Consider the following 26,307-nt stretch of genomic DNA (forward strand, 5'->3'; position numbering starts at 1 on the left):
ATTAGACAAAATACTGTCAGTGGGTCAAGGGAGGTGATTCTTCCCCTATACCCAGCACTGGTGATGCCACCCCTGGAGTATTGTGTCCAATTCTGAGCTCCTCAGTGCAAGAGACACACGGACTTACTGGATAAAGTCCAACAAATGGCCACGAAGATGATTAAGGGATTGGAGCATCTCTCCTATAAGGAAAGGCTCAGAGCTGGGACTGTTCAGCTTGGACAAAAGAAAATTCAGGGGGGATCTAGTCAATGTATATAAATACCTGAAGGGAAGGTGCAAAGAGGACAGAGCCATGCTCTTTTCAGTGGTACCCAGTGACAGGACAAGAGGCAATGGGCACACACTGAAACACAGGAGGTTCCTTCTGAACATAAGAAAATACTTTTTTACTGTGATGGTGACTGAGCACTGATGCAGGTTGTCCAGAGAAGTTGTGAAGTCTCCCTCCTTGGAGATATTCAAAAGCCATCTGGATATGGTCCTGGGCAACCAGCTCTAGGTGGCATTGCTTGCACAGTGGAGTTGGACCAGATGACCTCCAGAGATCCCTTCCAACCTCAACCAGTCCATGATTCTGTGATTCTTTTAGGAAATCTTCTAATTTTTATACAAATGTATCATTTAAGAAGTGAACCCACTACATCCATTTAAACATTTTAAAATGACAACTTGTGATTTTTTCTGGTTTGTTTTTCCAGATCTGCCAGGGACTATAGTTTTATGAACTATACCATGTTCAAAGACTAAAGTTTGGTCTGGATTTAAGGAAAAGAATGTAACTCCACAGATAAATCTATCTAAGTTTCCACATGCTGGGAGAATTAAAATTCAAGCTTTATTTTTTGCATTCATTATTTCTTTTTAAACATTGACTATTACCTCAGCTAGCACAGCTCTTTGATGCAGGATGTTTTGCTATAGGCTAAGTGTAGTAATTTGCATCATACTTTCAAGCTCAAAATGCTTCCTTTTCACTAGAATAAGGAATGTTTTTGTAATTTTAAAAATAAATACCAAACATTGTTTGTGCTGAACTTTTCACAAGATATATCTAATTAGGACAAGCAGAAATCAAAGATTCAAAAAAATATTTATTGTCTTTTTTCAGATAAACCACTCCAACTCTTTTACTTAATTTTACAAGACTTTCCTGTGAAATTTTATCCCAATTTGCTCCTCTTTCTCTGTCCTCTAGTACACATTTGTGTTTCATTTAATGCCACAAGACAGGTCAGTGTGATTATAAAGATGAAGTGTGAAATGGATCTTAAATAGAAAATCTTTCTTCATGCAGACCCTTTTCTAATGTAAAGCTGAATAAATAAATATCATGCACGTTCATTAATACAAAACACTATTATTATAGCATTTGTTTGTAATTTCATCAGAAAGATAGCAAATAGTCTGATCACATATAGGAAATACAGTATAATGCGGGGTCTTTATTATTTCTTAACACTTTCCCACTATGATTTTGCCTGTGGTAGGAAATCTATTTTGCCTGTGTTCTCTTCAATGTATAAAATCAGGCTGTATTTCTGGGTCACTGGGTCTCTTCTTTTTCCTCTATCTACCTTTTTTTTCCTTTTTACATCACCTTCCTTGTCTGACACTATCTAGTTTTTAAAACCATATGATTCTTTACCCTTCAATAGTTGACAGGGGCATGCAAAACACTAACAATATCCTCTGTCATTGTAGAAGAAAGCACGCAAGCAAGAAAAGGGAAATATAACTATGTTATCACTTTCCTTCTTCAATTACCTTAAAAAATAAAAACTGGAAAAAATATAAACACCTGTAAAACCAAACATGGAAAATTAAACATTCCTGCTTTTATATTTTTTTCTGTAGTGTTCTGGGGAGGGGAATAGGTCTGCAGCATTAGATCTAAAGCTGTTTCCATCTTTTGCTTCCCACAAGACTGTAACACATTTTGTCTCATCAATTTAACACGGTAGCCGACTTCTGAATACTCAGCACTTAGTTTTACTTGTTTTTAAACATTTTCTTGAGTGGTGCCTGGTGCTGATACACATTTTAGATCAACTGACTGCGACACCTCTGCTTCTGACTCCAGGGCCAAAGTCATGGCATGTATAAAGCCTGAGCAATTGTGCTTTGCAACTGAATGTAGCAAAGAGTTGAAAAGGTGAAACTCTATCTCTAAATTAGGTTTAAAGTGTAAGTCTACAATACAACAGTGCTTTCATCCGTTCAACCTGCTCACCCCTACGAATCCCCTGTTGTTAGTTTGGCATGTCAATTGTGCACAAAGCCTACCCTCCATTACATTACAGATCCCAAATTAAGTTCACATGACCTGAAGAGATGCAAGTCAGCTCTTTGCACCAAGCAGTGAAGTTCAAGCCACCCACATACAATCTAATTATTCAGGATGTACAGGGCAACTCATCTGAATAACGACATCTGTTGAGAGCTGGATTTTACTGACCAGGACTATTAGATTACCTCTCTGGACTGAAATCTTTCTAAGTAATAAAATGCCAAGAATATCTAGGGACCTACTTATAGTATCAGTAATAATTTCATTAATTTATTCAGCTTTAACATTGCTTTTTTTTGCATTCAAATTATATTTTAACCTGCTACATATTCTATATGATCCATTTTTTAACATGCTAACTCCTTTTAAGGACATGTTGGACACTGGAAAAAAGTACAGAAATACAAATAATAATAAGTACATGTGCATGTATGGAACAACTTACATAAAGGACAAGAAGCATATTATCCCCAGCATCTCAGTGCTGATTTGGACATCAAAAATAAAGTTGACATAATTTTCACAGATTTTACAAGAAGATGGCTATTTTAAAAAGCCAGTAGGACCAATAAGATGCGCTACTTGTGCTATAAGCATAAAAAAAACTATTGATGTGCTTTTCACACATCTGTAAAGCAAAATAAAGCACAAAACTCACTTATTAACACTGTTCAGCAGCGGGAGTGGAAAATCTTGTATTAGAGCTTTTCTGTGTTGCCAGCGTTCTCCATAGGCACCTCAAAAATTCGTGCATGAGAAATGAACCCACCCTCGCCTTAGTTTCTTAGCTACTGAGGTTTTTGAGCATGAGACCGTAAGGTAGGAACTCTAGCCACCGAATGCTGATGGTACCAGCAGAAAAGAGAATATAGTTTTCTGCTTGCAAAAAATGGTGCAAAACCATCTTCTTGTGCAGGTGAATGGGATTTAAAAGTTATGCAGACATATGTATTTAAGGACTGATCTAAAAGATTTGTACAATGGACTAGGCAGGAAAGTAACTTAGTATATGTCGTGTAGGCTTTTTCCCCATAATTTTCATTATTTTAAATAAAAAAGGTGTCATACTTTTTTAAAAGACCCGTAATCTAAAGAATATGAATTAACTGAACTTCAGATGAATTGCAGTAATGAGAGCGATAGGAACTATTTAAAAATGGTTTCTAAACTCTCAGGAAACATATTTAATTACTACTGTTTTCTAATTGCAATTAGCAAATTTGTGTACTCAGGCCTACACTATTAATTTATATGAATAATCTTTAGACTGTTCATTTGAAACACTGACTGAATTTCCTTTGAGTGAAGAGTAGGTTAATTTAGAATAATTCAAGAATACCTCATCTAAGTTAGTTGTTCATGTTTTAATGTCCATACATCTCTAATTTCCATTGACATTATACAAGCTACAGTACATTTGACAGTGAGCCAACACAATAACCTTCTTGAAGATTTCCAAGATATATTCTGTAGCCAGAAACTTTATATCAGTAATTCAGACCTAGAAGAATTTACGTACCATGAAAATGAATACATCTTCAGCTGAAATCAAATGTTAAGCCGTCTGCAGAAGAGATGCGCAATTTCAATGTTTCTGTTGTTATTCAACAAAATAAAATATGAGCTCAATGACAAATGTGCAAGCTTCTAAAAGATTTAAAAATAAAAATTTGGTTTCGGTTCCTTTTCATAGTCTTTGAGAAAGGGAGGTCTCTGTTGACTGGAGAAAAGCAAATGTCACAGCCGCCTTCAAAAAAGGCCAAAAGATCAACCCCAGGAACTACAGGGTGGTCAGCCTCATTTCAGTTCCTGGGAAAATCATGGAATGAGTCCTCTTGGAGCACATTTCTAGGCACATGAAGTTAAACAGGTGATCAGAAGTTACCAGCATGGATTTACCCAGAGTAAATTGTGCTTAACCAACCTGTTTGTATTCTATGAAAAAATTACTAGATTTGTGGATATGAGGACAGTAGTGGATGTTATTTGCGTAGACTTTAGCAAGATTTTGACACTGTCTTCCATGATATTGAAGTTGAGATGTTACAGTCTGCATGGCTAGACAACCAGATGGATCAAATATGTTTGGATGGGTGGGGCTCAGAAGATGGTTAACGGGTCATACTTTAAGGTAAACCTTGATGCCTGTGATGAGTGGACTACCACAGGGGTCTGCACCAGGACCTTTCCTCTTTAACATCTCTATCAATGAGCAGGAGGTGACAGAGCACACTCTCATCAACTTTACATATGATGCCAAATTAGGGGTACCAGTCAATACACTCAAGGATAGGGCTCCAAACAGGCTGAAGAAATGGGCCATCAAGAACATTATGAAATTCAGCAGGGACAAATGCCAAGCTCTCCAAATCCCAAGAAACTTTTCCCATTAACAGGGAAAAAACAGCCCCTATAACAACACTGTCTGGGGGTGGAGAGGCCATGAAGCAGCTGTGTGGGAAAGTCCCTGGGGTGGAAGTGGGCAGCAAGATGTACTTGGGCCAATGGTGTGTGTGCTGGCAGCAAAGGCAGCCAACAACGTCCTGGGCTGTATGAACAGTGGCATAACCTGTAGATCGAGGGAATGGCTTGACTCCCTCCACATCACACTCATCAGATGACATCTAGATATTGCATCCAGTTTTTCCCATTTTTATGTGACAGGAAAGACATAGACAAACTGGAAGGAGCTCAGCAGAGGCCCTCCGAGTTGGTGGGAGCAGGAGCACTTGCCCTGTGAGAAGAGATGGGGGACCTGGGTTGGGTGAGCAGGGAGGAGGGATGGCTTCAGTGCACCTAACAGACCCCACAGCTTACATAAGGGTCATCAAGGAGATGGAGCCAGGCTCCTCACAGAAGTTCAGGAAGGGAAGACAAGAAACAACAGGTGTACATTGAGACAAGAGTGTTTCAGACTGGATGTAAGGAGAAACTTTTTCCTTGTGAGGACAGTGAGGTAGTGGAGCAGGTTGCTCTGAAAGCTGTGCTGTCTCTATCCTTGGAGGATTTAAAGTCACAGCTGGTCCAAGTTGTGAACAGCCTGGTCTCACACCATAGCTGACCCTGCTTTGGGCTGTGAGGTGGCCTAGAGAACTCATGAGGCTCCTGCCAGTCTCATTTGTCCTTTGGGGCCATAGAAAAAAATTATATGCATTGGAATTATTCTGTGATCCTGTATTGTGAGATAAAGAAAAATGACACAGGGAACCACAGAGTCACTGGAGCTTAAAGACATAATAAATAAGAGTGGAAATACGGTAAATGACATGTATAAATGGTTATTTTCATAGCATTAGAAAAAGAGAGAGAAATGAATGTGGATAATTACATTTAGAATTTTGCAATATATATGAAGTACTCAGCACTCACGCAAAGAAATACTGCATATTTTCTAGTGTAAAATGTGCTCTGTGATTGCAGAAAATTATCTTCCTTTCAATTTCAGTTCTAAGTTATGCATTGTACTCCCATATGGAGATGTGCCCAGTGTTGAAGGCATTGTAAGAGTATATTATTTCTACAAAATATTATTGTGTTTTATCTGGCACAGGTGCTGAACTTTAATTGGTTTTGCTCTGTCCTTTTTAGTTATCTAGTTTTTATAACTGAAATTTGAGCTACATGACTGTCTGAAGACCAGTGGACCACAGCAGATTTGGCCCTTTAAAAAAACAGTAGTTTACTGCATAAGAACCTGTGTCATTTTAACATGGAGGGGAAAATAACTTGGCATGATACTGAGATTGATTGATCCTGGAAAGAGTTTGGGTTTTCTTGTGAACAGTTGGATTGGTAACACAAACAGATGGATTGTTGCTGCAAAGAGTTGGTGTGTTGCTAGGGAGAGTTGGAATGGTATGCTGGACAGGTGTCAAATTTGTGAACTGGTTTTCAGAATAGATGTTGCATTATCTACATACATATATATATGTATGGACAATGAACATATATATTGCTAACTTAACACTCGGCATTGTAATCACACCCACATTTTCACTGCATCCAGAATAAAAATGCTACATTCCTAAAAGCACCTTTTGACAAAAAACAGGACAGACAGAATTCAGAAGATGAAATTGTATATGCAGACCAGAAACTGCACCAATTCCAGTATGTACTGAAATCCCACTCAACTCTTATGATGTCTTCATTATCATTTAAGGTAGTATAGCTCTCATGCTGCATGTGAATTGACTTCACTATAGATAGAGCTCCACAACCAAGGCACAAAGACTAGTTATTGCATTCTATGTAGCATTACAAAAGGCAAATTTTGGCTGAGGGTGGTGATTGTTCCATGATAATGTGAAATAAAAATAAATCTTAAAACACCTTCCCCCCACCCCTCCCTTCTTTCCAGGCTCAGCTTCGCTCCTGGCTTCTCTACCTCCTCCCTCCAAGTGGTGCAGGGCAATGGGGAATGGGGGTTGCTGTCAGTTCATCACATGTTGTCTCTGCTGCTCCTTCCTCCCCACACTCTTCCCCTGCTCCAGCATGGGGTTCCACCCACGGGAGACAGTCCTCTATGAAATTCTCCAATGTGGGTCCTTCCCACGGGCTACAGTTCTTCACAAACTGCTCCAGCATGGGTCCTTCCCACGGGGTGCAGTCCTTCAGGAACAGACTGCTCCAGCCTGGGTCCCCTGCAGGGTCACAAGTCCTGCCAGCAAACCTGCTCCAATGTGGGGTCCTCTCCATGGGGTAACAGGACCTGCCAGGAGCCTACTCCAGTGTTGGCTTCCCACAGGGTCACAGCCTCCTTTGGGTGCATCCACCTGCTCTGGTGTGGGGTCCTTCATGGGCTGCAGGTGGATATCTGCTCCGCCGTGGATGTCCATGGGCTGCAGGGGGACAGCCTGCCTCACCGTGGTCTTCACCAGGGGCTGCAGGGGAATCTCTGCTCCGGCACCTGGAGCACCTCCTCCCCCTCCTTCTTCACTGACCTTGGTGTCTGCAGAGTTGTTTCTCTCACATATTCTCACTCCTCCCTCCGGCTACTGTTGTGCAGTGGTTTTTTCCCCCTTCTTAGATCTGTTATCACAGAAGCACTACCACCATCACTGATGGGCTCAGCTTTGGTCAGTGGCAGGTCTGTCTTGGAGCCGGCTGGCACTGACTCTATCGGACATAGGGGAAGCTTCCAGCAGCTTCTCACAGAAGCCATCCCTGCAGCCCCCCCTGCTACCAAAACCTTGCCATGCAAATGCAATACACCAGTTTCTAATAATTTGTTCATTTTTAAAAACATCTGTTTAATAGCCACACTTACATTTTTTCTAGCCTACCATAACGCTATCTAAACAAAGAACAATTCAGTAAGTCTATGTGTAACTAAATATCTCTCAATACTACAGCTAGGTTATGCCATTATAACTCTAGTGTTCGGTAACTATCCACTCACAAAATACAGATGTTGATTACTATGTATTTGAAGGACATTGTGTGTTTAAATATTTGCATAATGAAAGGGTAAAATGGCCGATGTAACCATAGAATGTGCCAGATGATGTGCTTTTACAGTAAAAACAATGTGTCTTGTTCTTCTAACAGTTTACAGAATATGTTGAATTTTCAGAGACTTTTCCTGCCTTTTATTTAAAAACTTTTGTGTTTTTTTAGTATTCTTAATCTTAGGTTGTAGTGCTAGATATCACATTAAGCCACAAGAAGAGGTCAGTCTAGAATATTTGTTATTATACTGTATTACCTTCACTTCCCCGACTGACTTTACAGAAAACCTATAAATTCAGACGCTTCATTAAGTATAATGGATTCTAACTTTTTAGACTATCCTGTGCACTCAGCCTTAAAAATAGCAGGAAATGCATCAGTTGCGTTGAAAAATACCTCCAACATTCTCTTTTGCAGTCTTTGTTCTTTTCTCTATGTAGTGATAAAATCATGAGAACAGAATAGCACCTGTTCGTTCTAGAAAGAGACCTGATACCATACATATATACACACAGCATGAAGTCATAGCAGTAAGAAATTGAAAAGTTACCTATTTTTTCCTCTGATAGTACTGGATCCCCTGATAGTATTGGATTAAACATTAATGTTTACATTAACATTAAATTCAATGTTAATTTATGAAAGCAATCTATGCTAAAAAAACTTTTGATAAGTACCCAAAGGCTCTGAAGAACAAATTTCTCGTTGATTTAAGGGATTTCTTTAGCTTCATTTTGGAAATGTCCATCAAATACAAGAAAAGTGTAGTTTTAAGCCATTTAAACAGTTACTGTCTTTACTACTATTAGGAAAGTGTTGAGTAATTATTCTCTGTATATGCAAGCTACAACGTACTGTTGCACTTTCTTACAATCTGTACTGAAGTGGTATGGTAAGTTCTTTAGCCATTTCAACAAATTTTAATTAATATTAGAAGTATATTCAGCAGCCATATCCATCTACATGGCATAAAAACAAAAATTCAAGGAAAAAGTTCATAGGACAAACATGCTCCTTGTGCCTTCTGTAAGTATAATATGTTTTCAGCAGCATGATCAATATTTTTCTCAGTATGTATTTTATCTGTGTAGGAAAGAAATAATATAAAAGATTTAATGAAAGATTTTTTATTTAAAAAAAAAGTGAAAATACTGATGTCCAAATTATGTCATTTCTTGCAGCTGTTGAGGAAGGGATCTGAAGATTTTGGATTTGAACCAAAGGGAAAGAAAAATCTCCTTCTAAGAACAGATCCAAAAATCTGTTCCTTCTTATTTGGCTACCCCTTAAAGAGAGTGAACGAATTCACTGTATAGAAGAAAATAGAAACAGATGGAAGAATACTCTCAGAAACTATTTACCCACTTTCTAGGGGGTTCCTATCTGCCCTAAGTTCTTTTACCTTGTTATAACAAACAGGGAACTGAGCAGAAAATCAAAACCGAAAAGCCCTCACAAAGTTGAGTTTGAAAACTGTCATGAAATGAGTCAGTCGTTTCTATTCATCTAACAAAACCTAAATTTGTTATTGTGAGTGCTTCCCAATCCATGTTACACAAACTGCAGTTCTTGAGATTTCAGTTATTTTCAACTTTTTCATTGTCACAGATTTCCATTCCACTTTTTCCATTTTTGCTAGGAGATATTTCAATAATTATGCCTATTATGTTCAGTTTTCCTAGTGATACAGAAAGGTCAAAGCCTTAGCTATGGGGTTGGTACGAATACACTAGAATACCACAACAATCACATTTAATTTTGCTGCTTGTGTTCTGTGTGATTATGAGAAGCTGGCACTTAACTAAGTTGCAGTATGAGCTACGCACAGATCCAGATCTTCTGTTGCTGAAATAAGAGCTGCTGCTGAAAGTAGGTCATACAGGAATTAATATGGGTCTGGAAATACGTTATTTTTTAACAATAGACATAAAGTAATACTTCTGTCATGCCAGGACTGGTTCTGACATTGCTGAAATATTGTTTCACTGACTGACCCTTTCTCATTTGCATGCCAGCGTTTATGGTGATACTATATAGAAATACCATAAGAAACAGTAGTGTGTTGATGACTAAAGGACTGGAGCATCTGTTGTATAAGGTGAGGCTGAGAGAGCTGGGACTGCTCAGCATGGAGAAGAGAATGCTCAGGAGGATCTTATCCATGTGTATCAATACCCCACTGGGGGAGCAAGGAAGACAGAGCCAGGCTCTTCTCATCAGTGTTCAGCGACAGGACAAGAACCAATGGGCACAAACTAAAATACAGGAAATTCTGTCTGAGTGTGAGAAAACACTTTTCTAATATGGGTGAACACCAAAACAGGCTGCCTAGAGATGTTGTGGAGCCTCCATCCTTGCTTATATTCAAAACTTGACTGGACACAGCCCCGATGAACCTGTCCTATCTAATGCTGCTCTGAGTATAGAGTTGGACTAGAAGATCTCCAGAGGTGCCTCCAGCCTTGGTCATCCTGTGGTCCTGTGTGTGACTCTTCATTCAGGGTATAAGATAGAGAGGGAAACTCACCTTAGCTGAAAGCCAATCTGACATTTCAATTCTCTTTTGCAGCATGGGCTTAAACAGTCATTTTGCTAACATCCAGCAACTTTGTAAAACAACAAAAAAGTCACTGATAAACCAGCTTAATTAAATTATCTTATTTCCCAGTGCGTAGGTGTAAAAATAAGCATGCAGCTCCTGCAAGGTCTTTCAGAATTTCAGAAGCACCCTTGTAAGTTAAAATTACATTGGTCATTGATTTTTAACAGAAAATGACTATTTATCTCTATTAGGAAATTAAATTAAAAAAAAGTTTATTTCCCAGACCATAATGTGCTGGACAGAACAATGTTCTGCATGCCCTCTCAATTGGTTAAGAATATCATAGTATTTTATTTTAGTGGGTGCAAGAGATTAATACTTGACATAGTATGCAATGTCTGAAGTACTTTGATCAGGAAAAAGACTAAAATTTGAAATATAGGCAGTGCATTTTCTAAGAGCTATGCAATTCCAAACCAAAGTTGGGAGAGGATAGTAAAGAAATGGGCATGGGAAGAGAAAAGGAACCCGCATTGAAGAGCAGGAGGGAAGAAATACAGTGTCTGTACAGAATTACAGCAAAATGAGGCCGTATGTACAATCTATGCCTCAACCATTCCCCTATTTCTGGAGAGTAGTACTATGCTAATGTGAGAAAACTTTTGTGTTAGCCAATGTACTACTATATACTATTACCCCATAAAGCATTAGACCAATAGTCTGTCTCATTTAGGATCATTCAGGATAGCACATAATTTTGAGAACAATAGTGTTATTAGCAGCATGATAACATAATGTCCTCCTGCTACAATATCTTTTCAAGAATGGAGGTATTGTTACCCTTTCAAGTGTATTCCTGTTGCCTTTTAAATTTTTTGCCTGATGTACTGTATGTAAGGACTATTTTTGATGGGAGAAAACTTAAATTGTTTCACATATAGTATTGGCTTTGTGTAAAAATATCTATTTATAACCTCAACTGTGTTTCTAATGGCAGAACTATGTGGAGTTGGCTGCAGATGACATTACATTTTTCATTACAGTATTTTAAAGGCTGTATTTGGTATGAATCATCTGAATTTGTATTTGAGATATTTCATTTTCATCATAGCTTTTTACAGGAATAGATGACAATGTCACCAGTGTTAGTTGCTTCCTGGAAACAGTATTATTTAGCATTTCTGGTTTGACAGCCTTGTTTTTTACTTCAGTCAAATTAGCTATCACATTTAACAATTATCCCTATTACAAGTTATATTCAGATCAGGTACACATGATGAAATTGGAAAATGTCACCTGTAAAGACACATGTTTTTACTAAACTCAAAATTTACATAGACTAGCTGTACAGTACAGAAAAATGTGTATCATCCAAAGGAGTGATTTATACTGCTTAGAAGTACCAAACAGCTGCTTAGCTAAAAGCTTGACTCAAAGCCCTCTGAAACAAATGGAAAGATTTTCATTGATTTCACTTCTTTTTGGGTCAGGCCCAAAAATGCAGATTTTTAGCTGAAAGAGACCAAGCATTCATTAAACTGGATATTATTTTATCAGGGAGAAGAAGATGCCCAATGCAAAAAAGCTTGTCAATACGGAAAACGAAAACACCACCCAAACAAAGACTTGTCACTGTGTTTCTTTTTAATCATACTGTTACTGCGTGTAGCAAATAAAATAAGCTAATGTAATTATTTAATGCTGTAGCATACAAAACTTGTCAGAAAACAATAATTTCACTTAAAACATTCAGCAGCCATGAGTTTTCAGGGAAAAAAAAGGTGACTGAAATAACACCATTTTCTAAAACTAAATCCCCCTTTTACATTATTTTTCATAAATTATTTCATTTATCATTAAAAATATCTACTCTGCACTGGAACGGAACAATTTTTATTTATAAACTTAATGAGGGGAAAGAAAAAATTATGTAAGTTATAGTTGCAATATTAACATTTTTAGTTTGTCCCTTCCATCACACACTCACATACATATAATTTGTCTAACACAAACTGTATCCTCAAAAGATGCTATGAAAATTCTACTCTTGTTTATACTTAATCTTCCTTGTTCAGTAAATTACTGTTAGTAAAATTGAAAAATCAAAACCAAGAATCTTATAGAATGGGTTTTTTAAGAAAAAAATCCTACACACTAATATTCCTAATTACCATTCAGAATATTTCACAGCTCTCCAAATTCTTATCTCTACTTGATTTTTGACTTGGCTGATCTGTAAATTTGTCCAAGTTCGTTGTCCTGTTATGGTTATGTCCAGAGTATAATATTCTACATGGAGCTGTATGAAGTTTGAATGGACTGAATGCTAGCTTAGACAGCAAAAGCATTCAACTCATGACATTCAACCCCTGAGAACAGAAAATCTGAGTGTGGAGCTTCAGGATGTCATATAGCTGGCTTATTTTTCTATGACAATGTCATTTCAAAAGAACATGTTTCTCTCCGAGCAGCAGCTAACTACACACATATTCGTTCACTAAAATCTTTCTTACACTGTTATGGCAGACAGCAGTCACTAGAGTATAGAAAGGCACAGAAAAGGGGGACACTCTTCCCTGCCTTCCCTTGGGTTCTCCTTTCAATGAAGGAGAGGATGAGGAGAGAGCTCCATGATTGTGTGTCTCTTTACAGGCACAGCTGTTTGCAGAAAATCACTGGCTCATGCTCCATTGGTCTCTAGCAAAAACATGATGCTTTATTCTTGATATTTTTTTAGCTTGCCTGCCCATTTTTTCAACCAGTCTGAACCATTTGTACTTCTCTTGAGAGTTGTACAGATTAAAATAATACTAAAAGATCAGACTTGTCAGAGCCAAATTTTTCTTTTTTTCAGAGATAGCCATGTTCCAAAAAAAGTTACATGTGAAAAAGTTAGAATTTCTATTTGAAGCCAGAGATGCACTTCACTTCACTATATACCAGTGGTCATGGTAGTAATTGATGACAGTTCCTGGTTGGAATCTGTTTGAGCTAATTTCAGACATAGTCTTTTATTTAGTGAAAGATTTTGAAATAAGTTTGTTTTGTCACAAAAGAATTTATTTGAAATAAGTCAACATGCACATGGTAATAAAGCTATCTCCCAAGTATCATTCATTGCAATCCAAAAATCACTTCAGCAAGAAATAGCACATCATGACACAGCATTTTCAAAAAGATTGTTTCTTGTTTCGCTTTATTAAGCAAGCTTATGTTTATCAGTATCTTTTAAAGAAGTATAAAAAAATCTGTATAAAAATAATAAAAGTCTAAAAAAGTAAAAAAACTATTGTCATAAAACAGTGTGAAAATACAGCTGCTTGAGAAAGATATGGTAGTAACTCCTGTATTATCCGTGAACTTATGCATTCAGTGAGCTTTCTTTTCCTGAAGATGCAGAGTACCCTCTCCTTTACTGTACACAGACTGCAATATGTGGACAAAATGTTGCTTAAAAAAGTGACTGTAATTAAGCCATTGTATCTGTGACAGAAAACATGGCTGATAACTATGTTAAAATGCATTATTAAAAATGCCTGCAACTGAGATTTGAATCTGTCATAGGAAACATGGCCAAAAGCTAATTTGGAATGCATTATTAAACCATACTGTCTTACCAGTTTCAATATTACCCCAAGTTTACTAACATGAGCAAGTTTGAAGTGGCAACTTAGGAAGTGGGTTTGCAGTACTTTAACTATTCACTGTGTTATTACCCATGTGCAGGTTCATCTTCTCAGCATTATGAGTGGAACAGGGATAAGCCATGCCACTTTTATCTTGGGATAACAGTTGTAGACTGGGGAAAGTCCTAGGCTAGTTTTAGGTTATCCCCTATCTTGTTTGTATAGACATACCATTAAAAAAAAAAAAAAAGGAACATATATCAACAATGCAATCACACAAATCAAGGAAGAAAAGCCAGCAAAGTATTTTTTAACGTACAAGTTGCTGGCTCACTGTGTGACTGTGTGTATATATTCACAAGACAGCTTAGTAGCATCTTTACATGGACCACGTGGACCATCATGATCATAAGACATAACTTTTCTTGTGATCTCCTGACATGGGACACATGCACCCTTTATTCTTCAAAGGCAGTACAACCATCCTTCTGCAGCTGAAGGATGTTTGTCTTAACAGTGTTTTCAAACACAACAGTATCTATATGCTTGAAATATTGAACTAGTTCTGGTATGATATGAGGATGTATGTGATTGTCAGTCTTACTGTCCAGTCACAATTAAATAGAAGGTATCAGCCTGCAGGTAGTTCAATAACTAATTTAACTTCCAACTTTGTATCTCTAATGATGCATCAATTGCATTGCATTTAACTTCAGGAGCTGCAAAGTTTTTCCACAGCCTTGGCATGCATGCAATGCATTTAAAGATCCTTCTACTTTACTACAGATAGGCTAACAAAGCTTAGGCTTGTTAAGGAAAAGCAACATAATCCACTAAGTTCTGATGCAAACTTCTCCAACATCTGTCAGTGATTAGAGTGGAGGTTTTTGTCTCTCTCATTACCTTGTTTTTCTAGGCCATCACGATGATCAGAGACAGAATGCTTGAGCAAACCAATTAATCTTGATTTATTTGATTTATTGAAAACATCACATTTTGCTCAAAAGTGTGATGGAAATTAAAAAAGTAATTTATTCATAATGGTCTTAAACTGTTACACAACCCCAAAATCTTAGTTATTCCCAGTGTGGGGAAAAAAATACCACCACTTTTTTTTTAATTGCAAATTCTGTCTCTTGCTGTTAAAATTCCAGTAATTTCAAATAGGAGGAAACAGAGAAACCAGTCAGAGGTATTAGAAATCTTAGTACATAGACTTTTTTTTTTTTTTGAGAAAAGTAAACCTCTTCAAAATGCAAGAGCTGATTCCATCAGTTTCTGTTAATCAGTACACTGAAATAAATTTTAACTAAAGGCAAGCCCCTGTACCTTTGTAATAAAGGTAGATTTTATCCTTAAATGCTTAGGTAAAATATTTAATGAAGATAGGAGAGCGATATGTGTGCAAATAAGGATGGAAAAATGCACTGTAATTTGAGTGAATACACATCTTTCCTTTTAAACAAAGATCATGAAATAAGGTGCTTCTTATTTCTCCCTCTCTTGGAATGTACCAGCAGCTTCATGAGCAACACAGCAGCTTATTTTTTTCCACTTCTTTCATTTATTCTCCCTCCCCTGTTATGAAGAGCACTGTGTTTAGAACACAATATACAATATTTTCTTATTTAATACATATTTTATTGGACAGATTCCTAAGAGGCGGACTGGAGAGACAAGGCTGTCAGTTTCAAAATGCCACATAAAATTTAACAAGTGGGTAGTTGTTTGGGATGCTGGCAGCTAGCCAGTGAACATTTGCATTTGGCACAGGGGCAGGAGGTAATGAACAGCAGATTTCAAGACTATGAGAATGGTTTTTAATATTTAATGGTTTGTAAATGGTCTAGAATTTATTTTTTCTGGAGAAGGTTTAGTTTGGCTACTGGGGTTCATGTATTTTTATAGTTGGAGAATTAGTAAAAACCTTTATATGACTGTAGATAGAGTTAACTTCATCAGAGTTGTGTATTTTTTTTCCCAGAATGTTCATGTACATACATACATTTATGTATCTTTCTCCCTCGATTTCAAGGCAGGAGGAAATATTGTCCTGGCAAATTGCATAAGGAAGAGAGTCTTTTTGCCTCACTTGTCAGCGACGTGTCCCAAACACAAAGAGTCCATAATAGCTTTCTAAAATAAATTGTATTTACAAAAACTCTTATATTTCTTGGGTGTCACCTTTACATATGTAAGGTCTATTTTCGGCTCTGAATTGAGGTTGCATTTCATTTAGCTTAATTTTGTTTACAAAAGTGATTAACAGGAACTAGAGCACCTGGGTTAATGGACCATTTTACTTAGAGAAACTATTATACCAATATGATTTTTTGAGTCACGACATTCATATGCTAAAATAAATTCAGATATGATATGATATGAAAAACTTTATAGAAGCATAGTCAAAGGGTAAGCAGTATAAATCACTTGCCATTTTGCCTCTCCTATGAATTGCAACCATCCTAATTCATGTAAATAATATTTTACATCCTATCACACAATTATATATATTTTGAATATACACACACAAGAATCAATGAGGAAAAGTTCATTTCTTGAAAGACAAATGTAATCTGTGAAATCTTTGGGTTTTATCTCAGTATTTTTCAGCTTCAGCGATGGTAAAAACAAATATTTCAAGTGTTTTATTTATTAAAAAATTTAAAGAGCATAAAAAGCACCTTTTGGGTGATTTTATCTAATTAAACCTTTTAAAATTATTTCAGAATCTTTGCACATGAAGACCTTTTCCGTTATACCCTGCAGTTCCTGAAGTGATTCTCAGGCTGTCTATACTTCTTCCTACTGTGCAGTGAGCAGATACCAAGAGCAGCTGCAGAAAAATCAGCTCCTGCATTTGTAGCTTGGAACATTTTTCATGTCATTTAACCTGCTTCTCTGGCACACTCCTTTGCAGAGAGCTTTACACAGACCTGCTAAATGCATTGCAGAAAGAATTATGATTTTTATGTGCATATATATTTTTTGTATCACGCCACTGGGGTTTTTATCTTGTTATACTGCATGTGCCAAGTTACACTGCAATAGTTCCAGAGTTACCTTGGTGAGTTCAATAGAGGCAATCCAGATTTACAATGGGATGATTGATTGGAATCTGTGTAATGACACCTTTCCTGAAAAGCTCTTAGTTTGAGGCAAGATTCAATACTAACTTCTGTTTAGATGGAAACTGAGAAAATATGATAAACACTACCTTTATCTCCTCCTGTATATAGACCAACCATACAACAGTTCCCTCCAGAAAATTATTTCTTACAAACAAAATTTTTGAACTATATTAATTCCCTCTGTCATTTTTTATTATTTATGTGAATTATCTCTCACTGACAGAGAGAAAGGAGGGCTACAATTTTATTTAACTAATTCTGTCTCATATCCTTAAGCACATAAAAATACAAGATTTCTGGTAGGGGATGGGTTTTGGTAGCCCTCCCCCTATAATTAGCATTATGTTTAAACATAATATAAACTCAACAGAACTATTCCATCTTCATGAACTTGAAAGACATTTCAAGAAATTAAAACCATGGTTACTTTTGTCTAGAACAAGTAATTAATTACAGATTCATATTGATTCGTGTTACTTAATATTCATGGGAACTCTTTTAATGTTTTCTGTTAGTAAATTAAGACTGCTATTGATCTTACCAAAGACAACATGAATGCAATTAAACATACATAGCTCTGTTTGGGGATGAAAATAAAGATATTTTAACTGGGTATGCATTCATACCAAACCAGATTTTATGATAATAACAGCATAAATAATATATAAGACTTACAGATATGCATATCTTAAAAATCTATTCCTTTTAGCAACAGCAAGTGTTATTGAAATTAAACATTTTTAACTGTGAAAAGAAAAACTGTGTCATTTGCATGAATTCCCAGTGTGTATTAACAAGCCAGTATCATCTTTGCCTTGAGTTAATGGAGAGTTGTAGCAAATATATTTTTGTTACTGAGGAAAAGTGGAAGATTTATCTCACTGCCTTGAATACTTACACTTCCTTATGATGTTCACTTATTCTTCTTAATGGGGATTTAGACAATATCTTTTACCAAACCATTGACTCAAGTCTGAGCAAACTCATTCTATTTGTCATGCTCCAAACTAAAGCAGTCCAGTAATGACAACAATGCTTAAAGAGTTGTTGCTATGTAACTTTACTGCAAATGAGAGACTTCATTGTATGAGCAATCCAAATAGCAAATCAACAAGTTACGGTTATGGACCTCTGAAGACACTTTCCAGAATGTGAATGATATCTGTGAACAGGCACACAAAATAGTATCTTCAAGAAATAAGTTTCCTACACTTAAAACCTGATGCACACAAGGAAACTATCTAATCGGGTTTCCTGATGTAGAGCATCTCAGAAAGAGATGCTGAAGGTCAGTCACACAAATCCACTGTTTACCTGAAGGGGTACAAATGAGATGCTTGTGCCTCATCTAAATCAGTGCATTTTTTCTATCAAGATGATGGCATTAATTATGACTGTTAGAGCAGGGTGCTTCAGAGACAATCTGCTAAGAGAAAGACTTCCACCTTGAAAAACACACATGCACATGCACACTTCTTTACCTACAGCAACAGGGGAAGGAGGAGAGCATTTTATACCTCACTGAGACCAGGAGAGATACTTTGGTAGTTAAGTATGTGATGACACAAAGAGGCATTTGAGCCATATAAGTAAATATGAATGACCAGAAGACATCTTGGATATGAGTGTGTTAAACTAAACCTGGGGTGGAAGATTAAAATCTTCCTGGAGGGATTCAAAGGCAAGATGGGATACTTCTAGCTCTTCCAAGCAGTACCCAATCTGAGCTGTAGTGTATGGAGAAAGAGGGGGCACAACCTCCAACAGGCATGAATTAAGAAAGATTACAATAGGTCTTTTGGAAAATTAAGCAGAAGAGCTTTCTGATTTTAAGATTAAAGAAGAGTTCCACAATGATTAGCACTGTTACTGTAAGAGGGAGATACGGTATATGCCCATCTCCTGTTTTACTTATGCACTCACTTGCTATAAAACCAAAGCATTCACGTGAATAGTTTAAGCATTCATTTTGTTTCTTCATCAGTGTCACAGTTTTAGCTGTGGTGATGGTTTTGAATATTGTGAATAAATGCTTTCCTCCAAGTTTCATCTAAACCTAACATAAGATGAGTCATTCCTCACCAGAAGAGTACTACAAAATATGAAGAAAGTACAGAGAAAAGGTGAGCAATCCTCAAGCTAGTCACTGAGACTAACCTTCTGTTTAAAGCATTGCAAAGCTGAATTCAGACCAGTTGCTTAGATCTTTGCCAAGCTGGGTCATGAAAGCCTCCAAGGGTGGTTTCCATGGGGTCTCTGAGCAGCTTGTTCGATTGGTTAATTGAAATACAATGCAGCAAAAGTAAAAAAACCTGTTACTCTACTTAAAACTCATGGCAGTTAGTATGTTTTAAAGACTAACGTGGCTTTCCTACTGGTATATAATTCCCAGGGTCATCTCCTGTGCCTTATTCTTTAACATTTCCTGAGATTAGTGTGTTAATAACTCACATTAGTGTTTCAGAGAGCTCTCAGATGCTCTTTTAAGATTTTTAGCATACATTTAATGGACAAGTTAGTTTGTAAACCTGTAATTTTAGCCATGATGTCTCTCACTTCTTTTCTACAGCATCATACAGAATCTATACATGCCTGTGTTTGATTCAGATGCAGCACAGAAGCATTTATCAAAGGTTTCTGAAATGTTTTCAGTATCTAGCAATGAATATATGTGACCTGTGATTTTTCTTGTTCTTAATCCATATTTAAAATTCTTAGCTTTGTTAACTGGTTCCCCAAATGATTATGTGCATTTTAAACATCTAATTTATAAATTCATGAGTTTTTATACAGCATTTTTATCAAATAATTTTTCATTTTAATTATTTCCAGTCAAGTATATCAGCACCAATTGTCCCTTAAAGCATATATATATACATGAGACATATTGTCTGTATATTTAAATATGTATATGTATATATAAAATATGTTCATAAACATAAACAATACACACGTATCGGAGTCTTATCTAGTGCCTCAACATCAAATTCTTACAGACCTCCATTTCTGTTGACCATGACCTTTCAAATCACTAAAGCTCAAGCAATATTTTTATGAAGGGAAAGACCTTCACAGTAACAGATGAAAAGTGTTGTTCAACAACTTCATCACATAGCACAGTGAGAAAATAAAGAATAAAGAAATATGGATATGACATGGCAAAGTCATTTGGTACAGTGATACAAAATGTGGACAAACAGAAGAAAAGAAAGAACAAATTTAAGAGAGGAAAAGTAGATAAGCAGAAGTCAAAAATACAGATAATTTTAAAGACTTACAGAAAAATTGTTTACTGGATCAGAAATTTTATTGTATTTTAAGGGAAGCCTCAATGCAAGTATAATTTTAAATATAGAGGAATTCAGTCAGAATTTTGGCAAATTTTTAATCCTAGTAGTATATCTTAATACGTATAAAATAGCGAGATATGAGAAACTTATTTCAGTCTAAACAAAGCAAATGTTAAATTGATTTACTACCTAGCACTCAACCTGTTCCTGCTAAATTTTGGCCCCTTGGGAGGCACAAGTTAATATCTGTCTCATACCTTCAATATTTGCTGATATTATAACTTATTTAGTCTAACTAAAGTACAATTGGTCTAGGCTAACTGATAATTTTGTGATATAAAAGATATGTAAAACTCATAGCAGCCTATTAAAACAATTAGAATTAAATGATCGGTCTACACATGTGTAAATGTGTACACATTTACGAACCACCATGATGTATTTACATCAGATATATGGATCAAGATCCTAATCAATTTGAACTTAACAACTGCAAAATTTACATCAGTGGTTAACCCTTTGATGCCTGCCAAAATGTAGTTCACTACTGAATTGGCCTTGCTGAATGCAAGACTTGCTGTAAGAAATTACTCATTTTATACCTGTAAGGAAATACCATTCTACAAACAAAAAACGTCCTCAGTAACGTATATAGAATAGCATATACAGAACTATTATACACAGAATGGTCGGATTCTTAAGGAGCAGTTTGTCATTAGCAGTTTTCATAGAACTTTGGCACTAACTGTTTTAAAAATTGCACATTTAATTTTTATGATTTCATGATCCTAATCATCTGTGAAGTAACTGTATCTTTAATGTAAATATGCTTTTCCCCCTTTCCTGTTATATTCCAGTAGTATGCCAGCTGTAACTAGCAAACCTACTATCAGCAATAAAAATTCTGCCACAATTCAGTTATATCAAACATGACATATTTCTTTGAACCCACATGCATCTCCAGCTTTTTCTTTATCATTGGCATAAGGAATTACTAAATATCTGCATTTGTAGTTTTGTTTGGGATTTTTCCAAGTATGACAACGTGAAGATTTTACATATTGAACTTACGGAACCATGACTACCCTGGCCCTAACCTCCTCTTTCTGATTAATTAAAACCTTCCAATTTCTTTGCTAATCTAACAGATGGGAAATTGCTGTTGGAGACAACACAAATCCATTAGAACCATCAAATATTCTGTAATGGATGCCCTGTGTTTGTTAAATTCAGGCTCTTACCCCTCTACCACTTATCTAAGGGCACTGCTCTTTTTCTTTTTACCTTTATTTGGAAGAATATTCAATAGGCATTGTTCACCTTCAGCTCCCTCCACAGATTCCTCAGTTCCTCTATGAACTGTGCAATGAGAGTAATGTCCACATTACTACTGTATATATTTTGCAATACTCATTTACCTGTCAAACCCTGAACTTTTTTTCTGTGTTTGGAAGTGTCCTTCTCCTGGCTGATATTTTTCTGTTCCTTCCAAGGCAGCTAAGGATGTTTATTTTCTTTAAAATACAGCACAAGTGTCTTTGCAATTGTTCTTCTGTTTGAAATCCTATTGGTCAGCAGGAGTAGGGAGGTGATCGTGCCCCTGTACTCGGCACTGGTGAGGCCGCACCTCGAATACTGTGTTCAGTTTTGGGCCCCTCACTACAAGAAGGACATTGAGGTGCTGGAGCGTGTCCAGAGAAGGGTGACAAAGCTGGTGAGGGGTCTGGAGCACAAGTCTTATGAGGAGCGGCTGAGGGAACTGGGGTTGTTCAGTCTGGAGAAGAGGAGGCTGAGGGGAGACCTCATCGCTCTCTACAATTACCTGAAAGGGGGTTGCAGAGAGGTGGGTGCTGTTCTCTTCTCCCAAGTGACGAGTGACAGGACAAGAGGAAATGGCCTCAAGTTGCGCCAGGGGAGGTTTAGGCTGGATATTAGGCAAAATTTCTTTACTGAGAGAGTGGTGAAGCATTGGAACAGGCTGCCCAGGGAGGTGGTGGAGTCACCCTCACTGGAGGTATTCAAGGAACATGTAGATGTGGCACTTCGGGACATGGTTTAATAGGCATGGTGGTGTTGGGTTAATGGTTGGACTTGATGATCTTACAGATCTTCGCCAATTTTAATGATTCTGTGATTCTGTGATTCTGTGGGTAGGTTAATCAGCTGCAATATCACAGACTTGTTCTTTTTATTTATATTCCTTTTCTGCCTGAGTATTCAAGCCCTCACATTCGATTTAAAAGCAGGGATTAAGACATGCAGTCTAAACTCAGTTGAGGCTTGCATGCATATTATTATTTATGTGAAGACTGCTTTTCATCTCTGACCAAATCATCTTCTCAGGTTATGAGATTCACCTGATCTGAGTTAATCATTGGTTAAAAGTTATTTCCTATAGTACAGAAATTCCTCCTCCCACAGGTTCTTATAAATTGGCTTTTTTGCAAATACATTTCTTAGTATTGGATAATGATTCAATACTTCAACATATTTAGGTATGCAGAGCTTGAAAAAACACCCTTCTTCATTGTGCAGTGAGTGTATACAGTTCATTTTTATTTCCATTTCCTGAAATTGTCTGTTGTCTTTCTTAAACAGATCAAAGAAGGCAGTTATTTCAGACATCACTCTGCAATTGTACTAAATTATAAAATGAAAATTAATGTCCTATTGATTGATAATGGCACAATAATACCTAATATTTCTTCTCTGTAAATTACTAAAAAAAAATGATGAATACACAATGTTTCTATTGCAATGTTATAATTCAAGGAATGTAAGTAAGATGAAACTGTGAAAATTTGAAGCAGTAAAGACCAGCAGTTTATGTTCTATACCTTTGAAAAAGCATAAACAATACTTAAGATTAGTTTAATTTAAAAATGCCGAACAAAACATGTTGTATGTTTCTGTGTAAGGTAAGACATCACTTGATGGTGGGGAGAGAAACTTTATTTGGGTTGGCATACTTATTTTTCACTAAAAGGACTCAACCTCAAAAACCTGGTTAGTCATCACCGTACCTATAGACAGTGATGGACTCTAGATTAAATATTACCACTTATAAAAGAGAATTCATAGTCACAGTTGCTTATCTCTCAAAATGTCAGCTCAGTTTTCCCCAGCAGTCAAAAAGACAACACAGTGCGAAAAATCATTAGGGAAGGAACTGACAATAAATCAGAAAACAACTGTGTGGCGTTAACAGTAGTGGGTGAGTCCACATCTTGAATATTACGCACAGCTCTGGCTACTCCATCTCAAAAAGAAAATCCTTTAACTAGAAAGGTATAGAGAAATTATTAAGGATGACGAGGCATTCTGTGCAGGTGAATTATTTTAAATTACGTAGACAGACTAAATATTCGAGAAATCAGATGTCCTAACTGAAGAGCCCAAGAGCCAAAGAAGTCTACATATCCCAAGCACATGCAGAGAATGAACAGGAAATACTTATTCACAGAACAGAACTGGGAAGACATCTGAAAAGGTAGCAAATCTCAAGAGAGAAAAAAAGGAAAGCAATTTTTTTTTTTTACACAGATGACTGCATTGTGCAATGCATTGCTGAAGTATACCAAAGACAACAAAACATGCCAGATATTAAAGGAGAATATCTATTGCTGGGCATCATGCTTAAACAGAATAGTCTATCTGCAGCTTCCAACTTAAGAGGCCTTAAACTGTTGATTCCCAGAAGCTGAGCAATATAACAGGATTACTTTTTCCTTAACTAAAACATAAGCATCTCATACTGTTTACACTCAGAATCACCATGCCAGATGGGGTGGTCTTATTGTCAGACCAACCAAGATACTCTTAAATATTCATGACAAAATGTTTTATTATATTAATTTGGCCTGAATTTCCACTTATTCCATTTGTCATGAATTTGGGTAGCTCATGGTAGTTGGAGTGCGCACAGCTCCTTTACCTGGAAAAGACACTCAGAATGAGATAACCCTGAACTGATGAGAAAAGTTCTTTAAAGCTCTCCTGCCCTTTTTTTTTTTTTTCTTAAGAAGTTACAAAAGTATTTAACTCAGAAAATAAAAACAGAATAAGAAGCAATGATTTCTTCTTGAAGTAGGCATGTCTGTATCTTCTAATGGAATACCTTCACTATATTCGGAAGTAGGTAACTCTCTTTCCAATAAGTATCTCTAAGCCTTGATATATCCTTCTGGTAGAAATGTATAAGGTAATTTCTATAGGCAAAGCATTCAGTCATTGCAACCAGCAGCTAATACACACAGAGCATACATCATCTTTAGACTGCAGAAATGGTTGATAGCCAAAGGAGAGCAGCATTTGCATTGCATTCATACCGAGATGTTAAAATATGAATGGAGGAGTATTGGAAAAATGTATTGGGAAAAAAGCAGATAACTACCTGGCAAGGCTCCTTGGAGTGCAGAAGGTGTATTGCTTTCTGTGAAAAAACATGTAACTCATAAAATTGATCACAAACATAATTTTAATTGTATTTTTTTCATTTACTTTCATATTGCAAGCAAGAAAACAAAACACTCATAAAAGGCTATTTTGTCTCAAGCAAATATGTGATCTTGTTGGATTTAGTTACTAAATTTGGTAGCAAGTGTACAAGATAAAGCATGATACTAGTAACAATGGCAAGGCTAGCATTAAGCTTGCATTAAGCTGCTACAGACTGCCGTAGCACCAGAAACTTCATGAGAAGCAGCAACAAACTGAGAAAGTGACCTACGTTCATACACAAATTAGGTGATCATTCATTTGAGAATACTTTGCTGATGTAAATTTCAGATCCACCCTTAAGAGCTGAAGAACATACGTGTCTAATCTCCAAGGTCTCTTTTAGAAATGAAGTTGTGATCAAATGGCATGTTTGATCATCTCTCAATGAAGTATCTAAATAAAACTTTGAAAGTTGTGATTTTGAAAGGATCACATAATCATCTGTTTTCAGAAGATATCTGTATTGAGCCAGAATGTCTACAACTAACCTATAGGAGGAAGGAAAAGTTAAGACTAGGTACTAAAATGGTTTTAGGAAAAAAAATATTGTAGAAGAACAGATTTTGTATCAATTGCTTTTAAATGTCCATGACAAAGAAATTTATAAAGAAGAAGTAATCTGTGCCCAGCTTCTTTCAAATAAAAACGTCACATTCCACCCCTATGCTATCTTCAATAGCATCAGGAAGTTTGGACAGTTTTTAAGGAATGTATGATGAGGAAGATGCTGTCCATGTTTATACAGACTTCTCCAACGCATCCATAACATGCAAAATTACTCATAAATCACTTTCATGATTCTAGTGGTACAACTCATGAGGACACCCTTCCATGGGCTGATCAGAGCAGTTGTGATGATTATAGCCCAGAGACTTCAAACTGTCATAAAGTATAACAGATAAGTCTCCTTTCCTTTTTTTTACAAGGATAGAATACCCTTGCTGCATGGCTGGATCAGATTCATCCAAATGATTTATTCTTTAGATCAACCTGAAAGACTTGTCTCTTTAGTAGGGAAGGAAAATTTTATCTGAGGGCTCAATTGTGAGAATAATGTATTATCATCCCCAGAGCTTTGTCGCACTGAAAAGTTAGAGTCACCCTTGCAGGATACCATGGAAAAAGTCTGAGCTAAGAAGGACCAGAACCTGACAGTTTTCTCGGGAAACCACCATTAGGGCTAAAAAAGCACAAGGTACTTGAAACTTGAAACAGATACACTTGGGAGTTAATATTTACCTGAAAAAAAAAGAAAGTTGCCGTTGAAGCCCGTATCTATACCCTATACACACTTATTGGGAGAAGGAGAATGTCTATACCACTTCTTGAGCAGAAGATTTCCTCAGATGTTTTACTATAGCAACCATAAATTTAATAGAAGTTACTTCTCTGTGTTGGAAGGGAAGTTGCTCTGAAAAAGATTAAATTACAGAAATCATCAAATCACTGTAGCTAAATGAAATTGGACAACATGTCT

This window comes from Gavia stellata, chromosome 1, assembly GCF_030936135.1.
Source record: "Gavia stellata isolate bGavSte3 chromosome 1, bGavSte3.hap2, whole genome shotgun sequence".
Taxonomy (NCBI): Eukaryota; Metazoa; Chordata; class Aves; order Gaviiformes; family Gaviidae; genus Gavia; species Gavia stellata.